Source organism: Rhea pennata, chromosome Z (assembly GCF_028389875.1).
Source record: "Rhea pennata isolate bPtePen1 chromosome Z, bPtePen1.pri, whole genome shotgun sequence".
In the NCBI taxonomy this organism is placed as follows: Eukaryota; Metazoa; Chordata; class Aves; order Rheiformes; family Rheidae; genus Rhea; species Rhea pennata.
The window spans coordinates 12,733,499-12,741,853 of NC_084702.1; the positions used below are offsets into that span (position 1 = coordinate 12,733,499).

Here is an 8,355-nt window from a genome sequence, read left to right on the forward strand (position 1 = left end):
AAATAAAAGGGGGGGAAAAAAAAAGAAGGAAAGAAGAAAAACACTCCCCCAACACAACCCCATATATGGCCATCATGGGATTATATTAACAATTACCTTTGCAGTAGAATGTGAAATCAACTATTCTAATGCCAAACTTATCTTTAAAGGAAGCCACAAGGATGTAACTCTCTGCAGATGCTCAGGAGATGGAGACACTGGGAGCTCTGTATCTGATGGGCTGATGGGACAGGTTTCCAGCAGAGCTCTGCAGAGAGCCAGGTGCCAGAAGAGTGGCTGATGTTACCATGCACAGCTCCTCAGCACTGCCCCTCGTTGCATGGAGGTCTATCAAGCCTATCTTTGCAGGGGCTGCCTTTACTAGAGGGAGTTTGTAGGAGGATGTATATGCTCATTTCCTTCTGAAGGAGTAGCTACATGGTGTGCAAAGTGCTTTCGTTGTAGACCTCTTGAATTGTTTGGCTCTGTACCAATAAGAATTTTCCTGGTTTCTGTTGATAGATACTGGTGCACCATTTTTTTTCCTTTGTTTGTGTATATGTAAAACAAAACAAAGCAAACTCCCTCAGTCTCAAACCCAAAACAGCTGCTTTGCAAAAACAACTTATTTTTGCATCTCCAAAGGAGTATTGGCAGCAGTAGTGCTATAGTTCATTGACTGTAAGATTTTTGGCTAGGTAAGATACAACGTTTGGCATCTAAATCCCTACTAAAATACCCAAATAAATAGGGAATTTTCCCAATAGGGTTGAGTAACCAGTGGTAACTACTAGAGTTCAGTAGGGAGAACTGGTTGTTCTTCAGTATATCTGAAGTCAGGTCACAATCTTTTGAAACCTGAAGTAGACAAGCTAACTATTAATATCTTCTGTGAAGGTCAGGAAGACCTTCATGTAATAACAAGAATAAATAAATAAAAGAGCTGAAATGGTAATTAACCAGTAATTGCAAGCTTTGACCAAATTCTTCCTCCACTTGGTCTGAGAAAATGAAAGGAGGAGCATTTTGACTTCTGCAACTATAATTACAGTTCTGTTTGGAAAGGTCGCTCACAGGAAGTAAATCGGCAATTTCAGATGAGTTTTAAATGTGGGAGAACATTCACTGATGGGGAAAAAGATTCATTCGATGATAGTACCTGAGTTGATTAAAGGCTAGCTATACTAAGAAAGCACTATGTGTTCTCTGGCTATTTAATTACGACAGCTGAACTAAGCCATGGAATCTGAAAGTCCTGCTTCTGAAGCTCGGCAGATCACGAATATTAAGTGCTACTGGAGATAACTTGACTTCTTGAGAGATCAGTTTTCTAAACCTGTGTTGATCAGGACCAACTAGTATTGAATGTGTGATTTCTGTCTCCTTCTGATGAATGCATTAGGGTGCACCTAGGAATTTGGAAGGGCAAAGGGCTGTATTTATTGGACAGTAGAAAATCTCCAGTGAGGACCAGAACAACTGCTGGTTTTCTTCCACTGCACACATCTAGTATTTGTGTTGCATTTGACAAGTTTGATCGATTGGGTAAAACAATGTCCATTTGCAGAATCATTTCTCCCAGAGTGAGCCCACTAATGTTAACTTCATAAACCTTCTTCTTTTTCTCTCTCACTCACTTTCTCTCTTTCTTTTCCCCCTCATTTTCTCGAGAGATTTATAACTAAGTTATAAAATCACTTTGAGAATGATGTTGTCTGACTGACTTTTGGCCCCAGAGAAAAACAACACAAAGTTTACTGTTATCAGCTACAGCTTGTACTCTCTAATACATTAAAAATTATATCCCTTTAGAATCATGGAAATTTGAGATGAAGAGGATGTTAAAGTAATAGTTTTTCATGTCACTTCCACTGCCAATGTAAGCTTATTCCCTACAGTATAAATATAATAATATGAAACTTAAGAAACTATTAAAAATATAAAATATGTTGGCAGCCTAATCATCATAGTCAAAATATTTAGATTGCGTGATTTGACAGTTTTGGCAAGGTTATGTCAAGCTGTAACCTATCTCAGATAGATAAACAGACTACAGTGTATATTAAATGTGGACCAGATCCTCAGCTGGGGAAGATCCATGGGATTCACAGTCTGACCTTCTACTACTTTTTTATATTTTTGGAGTGGCTGTTTCATATCATGTGCCAGACTTGTAAGATAGTTGTGTTCTGAAAACGATTCTAGAGATGCTTAGGAAAAAAAGCAGTTCGCATACCACTGGTATGTATCAGTTTCCTCCTTCTCTTTGGTTTTAAAATGAAATTTGAGGTATGCTGTGAGTAGGCTAGGCAAAACAGATTTCTAAAATATACTTTTGCTATGGTCTGGCAACCCTTTTTAGAGAAAGTAGAGAGAGAGAAAGATTTGCCTTTTAGAGAAAGATGCAGTTAAAAGTCTGTTCATGTATGACGATCATCCTGTTTTTACTATGTGTGTTACTCCTAGTAGGCAAAGAGGAAGCCTTTCTTCAAGCTGTGAATCGGTAACCTGTAGAAATTTTGCTGCCCTGAGAAAAATAAACACGTAGTCTCTTGGACTGAATGAAATTCACTACAGTTGGAATGTTTTTTTTTTCCTGGGCCATAAGAAGTTAATTATTTTCAGGGACATCATCTTAATGACGAGAGTGATCTGGGAATGGTTTATTTATTTATACTTTAGGGAAACAAGGCAATATACGTCACTGCCTTATATTCACTGATCCTTGCCGCTTCACTTTCTTCAGTCACATGCATTGCACAAGCATATCTAGATAGTAAAGGTTACCTGAGTTTGTTCCTTCACTCCCTCTTGTGCTGGGCATTCAGCAACCTGAATACAGCATTCAGCACCCGCAGAGTAAGCAGCTCAGGTACAAGTGCCAAAAATGGCTCGACCGGGGAGGAAAAAAAAGAGAGCTGAAGCTACTTCACCCGTGCTGCACATGGAGTTAATTAGGTGATTGGCACTCAGGCTTGACTGCATGTGTCAGCCTACCTGTGGTAGCAATTTAGGCCACATAAAACCCTAACTATTTCTGTACTCACATATGACGGCCTCAGACTCTACCCAGTTATCATGAAGGGTCCTGAGCAGCTCTGTAGCAGAAATTTCCTGCCTGACCTAGAGTGAAAGGTGAGCATGGAAACTACTGGAGCAGAGCAGGAGCTTCCCTTGCGGCATTAGTCACAGAGAAGACAGCTCTGCTGACTGCAGAGTTTCTGTCTGTGTTATAATCCCTTCCTTGCTGAGTGCCTCGTTGGCTGTTGCCATATAATTGATATACCAATTATCATGAATGGCCCAGGTTTGACTGGGCTAGATTCCTTTAAAACTACGCAGAGCGTCTTGCAACCTGCATATTGAGCGAGAAGACAGAAAGAATGGAGAAAGATGCTAGCTCTTGTTAGTTGCTCCTTTTATCTGCACAGAGAAAGCAGAAGAAGGTAATGAAGATTACGCAGAAGAACATTAGGCTAAGGATAGGCACTTCAAGGATGACCAAACTTCTTAATGGTATGAACCGTGTACTCTAATTTTTCTGGGGCCAAGAGCTCCAACGCCCCATAAAGATACCAAAGTATGTTTTCCAGTAGTCTTACAGATCTAGACTCGCATAAGTAAACATCGAATGAATGAATAAATAAATTAATAACTAAAAATGTCATGTGATGCAGCCAGGTCTTGTTCTCACTCTGCAAGCTGTTGTACAGGTGCAACAGAGATTGACTAAAGAGCCCCTGTCCTACCTAGCCCTGCTGCAGTCCCTGGCATGGAAACAGCTCATGAGCCCCAGGCATTTCAAGTCACTATATGGCTACTGCCAATGCAGCACCTTCTCTTCAGAGTCATGATCCACCAAACCTGTAGAGAGATCTGCTTGTTTAGGGATATTTCTGACCATGGGGAAGTGCCAGCATAATCTGTGACCAGCAGTCAGGGCCTGGGATGCAACAAGCAGTCCCACTGAGCTTAGAAGAGCATGCACCAAGCTGACCAAGAAAGAAAAGTGAAAGAGAGGAGGAAATCCATTTTTAGAACTGATCTTACCACATTTTATAATGAGTGTCCTGGGTTTTCCTCTGAGTCACAGAGCAGTCAAAAGCTGCTTTATACAACGCGTGTCCTTAGCAGTCTCTGCGGAGCTTCTCTTGGCTTCAGATGGTTAAATCAGATCACAGCACACCATGTGTAGTGCATTCTTGTGGTCATCTCTGCATTCACGTATTGCCACAAAATATTTAGCAGAGGTGCCAGCTGTCTACTGGAAGATGCTCTGACTGTGTGTATCCACCTGCTGGGATTTAGAGTTGACACAAATGATCATCAGCCTGTTACAGACACCAGTCCCCAATGAACAGCTCTGGTTTTCCACGTCCTAACTGTTTTCTCTGCAGAGATGGAACAATGTGTTTCAACAGGGTTCTCTTTGGCTTAAAATCAAGAATGGTTTAAAGTTACAGCATGTTTCTTTTTTATTATTATTATTATTTTCTTTTTCCTTACTGGGATATAACTTCAGCTTAATGTTTAAAGTAGTGTTAAAAAGAAAAGAAAAGAAAAGAAAAGAAAAGAAAAGAAAAGAAAAGAAAAGAAAAGAAAAGAAAAGAAAAGAAAAGAAAAACAAGAGATCTAAAATCTTTTTTTAATGAAGAGAATCTGTTTTTAAGAAGAGTAGTGTTTGAGAGATCTGTTGTTGATAAACTTAATTTTTTTTATTTACATATGTGGATAAGCAAATATAAATGTCTAATTGGCCATGCTGCTAAACTAAGCATGTAAAAACTATCTTCCAGGACAGTAATAAATAAAATATAATGTTCAAAACCAAAGCTGATGGTATTTTAACTAGATAGAAGTGACCTGTGTGCTCTCCAGCAGCAGTCTGGGCTGTAGGACTGCTTTCAGTTTGGTAGTGTGTGCTGGGAGAGGGTAGGTGGTCTGTTGCCAGGCAGAAGTGAGAGCAGAGTTTCACATGAAATACTTGAACCAGGTAAAGATCATTGCATAGTGTGTCTTTGTTATGTGCAGCATCCTGGGGAGGAGAACTAACTATTTAAATCCAAATAGAATGTTTAATCCCTTTGAAAAATCTCTCTATTTTCATTCTCCTTCTTCCTCTGACCTTTATAGAGTATTTCACCTCACACAGTGTTTGATGAGGAAGTGCCTAAAAATACATGTAAGAAGGTGCCCTGGAGATATGTAGCACTTTTGGTAGAGGCAGAGGCTAAACATGGAGAAGGTTCAGCTGTCTTTTCTGAGGCATTTTCTCCCTTACGTAGAACTTCTTAAAGAAGACATAGAGAGGGGATGTTGCTAGTTTTGATTTCACTGACAGAAGAGGAGACTTGGTATCATAGCTCCGGTGCTTCTAAGGTCTTGCAACCTGTAAGGGGATTGCTTTTTCTGCACCGAGATAATTCTCGCTTCAGGGCAGAAGAGACTGAAGGATATTCATCAGGGTGTCCTCAAACTACCTGCCAAACTGCTCCTCAGACTTCAAATCCAAATCATCAAAGTTTGATGGATTTTCGTCAGAACAGGTGCCAACAAGTGGATGCTTTTTACTGGAGGAAGAAAATCAGGCATAGTGCATGTGGTTAGTAGGAGATTACCTCATGTACTTTTAGCAGTTGTTCTAAATGGTTTCTCCCATGAATAATGATATTGTGATAAGGTACGGTGAGCAAACAGAGTTTCTATTTACTCTTCTCTGAAGAGATGACCAACGCTGTGTAAATTTAAGAAAATAAAGTATATATTTACCTACTACTTAAATATTTGGTGGCACGTAAGACAGAGTCTCTTTTCCTAGAGATGTGAAGCTTGACATGTATATTTATTTGAACTTTGGGGGCATTTTTATCATAATCCTTCAAAACCATACAAAAGCATTCAGGAGATTATGACTCCATCAGTTGGTAGAATTATTCAGAGTTTGAACAAGAACAAAAAAAAATCTATTTTGCAATCCTGTGCTATATGGATTGTTTCTATGGGGTATGAGAAAAAGAAGAGGATAAAATAAAGTGCTGAATATTAAAACTGTTCAGTATATCACTTAAACAGAAAAACAATGGACATTCAGAAAACCACTTTTTGCTAGATACGTGATTTTCTTAAAAGCTGTGTGATTTCTCATCAAATAGTCACAGGACTGAGATGAATGTTAAAAGTGTCCTGTGACACAGCACTGAGGAATGAGGGGAGGAACTCTTTTAAAAATAGCATTTAATATCTTTGGAAGTTCTCCAAGACCTAACCCTGAGGTGCCTGCATATTTTTAACAAACTACATATTTCTTCAGATGAAGAACCTGGTCTACTGCATCTGAGTTGAGCCTTTCCTCCTTTTCTTCCTTTTCTTCCTTTTTCCCCTCCTCTAATTATTTCCTCTGTTGACTCTCACTTTGGTTTTGAATTTCTGCTTTGGATTACCACTCTGACTTTGAAACCTTAAGGTACTCTCCCTGTATGGCATAGTAGGAACTGAATGTGGGTAAGTCATGGAAGAGGTGGATTCTTTGAGTGATATTCACACTAGATCTGGGCAACTTTTTAGTGCTGTGCAGAGGAGTGGGATACATTGAACCTATAGAGAGCCAGAGCAGCCACTTCAATTTCACAAGTGTGAACACATACAGGGCAAATCAACAAGACAGCATCCAATTTCCAGGGAAAACAAAATCTGCTTATTTTTCTAAGCAAATATAGAAAGATAGTGAGGTCTCAAAGTAGTGTAGAGGGATTAAAATGGGAATGAGACCCTAGCTGTAACTTCTTGTGGGGAGATTTATGAAACCTGGGTGAAGGTGTGATCTTAACCCAGCAGGCTGAGGCTCCAGAAGGAGCATAGCTCCACAAAAACTAAGAAATATAATAAATTATCTCAAGTGGAGCTTTGTGCTACTGCATATGTATTAACTCTGGCACCTGAACTAGGACTGAGTGCGACATCCTAGCAAAGCCTGGGCACTAGGAAATTAAATCATCAAATCTTTGTCCAGTGCATAGCACAACACTAAGAATGGTGGATTAGGGAAACAGAAGACTATCAACATTTTTTTTTTAATTTAATTCCTCTATTTTCAATGGTCATAAAGGTCTTCTCCTCCTGCCTCCTTTCCCCTCCCCACTCAACCACCCCCATGCATTTTAATTTTATGAAAAAGATCTGAAATCTTCAAGAGGAAACTGACCAGAAACTAGTCTTTGCCTCTCCAAGAATACCAGCATACTTTTTGAAACAAAATTTCTGAAAAAAATCTAAGGTTTTTCCCCTACAATTTTTACTATCTTATCAGACAATTTGAGTTTGATTTATTGATTCCTTTCTTTATTTCCTGTATTCTGTTCAACATATCATACTTCTTAAAAACAAGATAAATGTAGTCATAACATCAAAACTAAAGAATCTGAAACAACAATTTTTTCTACAAGTATAAGAAATGCTATTTGCATATATTTTAATGAAACAAGTACATTAAAGCAGAGTCTTGTTGAACATACTGTCTTTTTCAACAACATACTATGATCTCAAAGAAAGAAATACTCTGATGGAAAAGTTTGTCTCCCAAAGCCTGACATTCAGTGAGAGATATCTTACATTGTTGCTCTTTTTTTTTTAATGAGGAAAGGCGAGCCTAACATGGCTTTGTGTTGCCTTTGGGTTTGTATGTGAATCAGGCATTGAATCAAATCAGAGCAAATATAACCTATCAGTCCATCTGATGGTAAAAGGGAAAACAAAAGGATTAATCAGCTAATTCAGACATCTGGGAAGGCTACACTGCATGAAGGCATATCAGGGCATATTTATGCTTGTGGGGAAAATGGTCTGACCGGTTTTAATGAGTTTTTCATTGCTCATTGCAACAGTTTGGGCAAGGCTGTTAGACCTGAAGTTACCTATCACTTCTTACCTGAAAGGACTAGCAAGAGATATAATTGCAACATACACAGCTGAGCAAGTGCAAAGTGCAAAATTAGAAGGCTGTCACAGTGCAACGTGCAAATGAACCTCACATCAATGTGTCTGTTTCCTTCTGTAACTGTTACTCTTATAACAGGTACGTTCAATGGCACAACGCTAGCGGCAAACTCTCCCCTTGGCTTCTGTCATGTTTAGCCCAATTTCATGCATGCTGGGAGAGGTGAGTTGTTCTGGGAATTGTCCTGTCCTGGGCAGGAATTTACTTGCCCTTGGAGAGCAATCCACAGCCTGCTGAACAGTTTGTAGAACAACTAAATTGGAGTTTCTAGGGAGAGTTTTCCTATCTACAGTCAAATTTATGGCCACGATTGGTGAAAATTGTTGGCCAATCTTCAGCCAAGTCTTTGTACACTAGCTTAACCATTAGTTGCAAACTTGAAC

The 8,355-nt window shown here is 39.2% G+C and overlaps 1 long non-coding RNA gene across 4 annotated transcripts in view; it reads left to right on the forward strand.

Moving 5' to 3' along the window:
- The first annotated feature begins 6,306 nt into the window (after nt 1-6,306).
- Nucleotides 6,307-8,355, forward strand: part of LOC134153585 (uncharacterized) — a 48,396-nt gene continuing 46,347 nt past the window's right edge. For all 4 annotated transcript variants that reach the window (XR_009961178.1, XR_009961176.1, XR_009961179.1 and 1 more), the window contains exon 1: nt 6,307-6,480. This is a non-coding gene — a long non-coding RNA (uncharacterized LOC134153585). The remainder of the gene's footprint in view (nt 6,481-8,355) is intronic.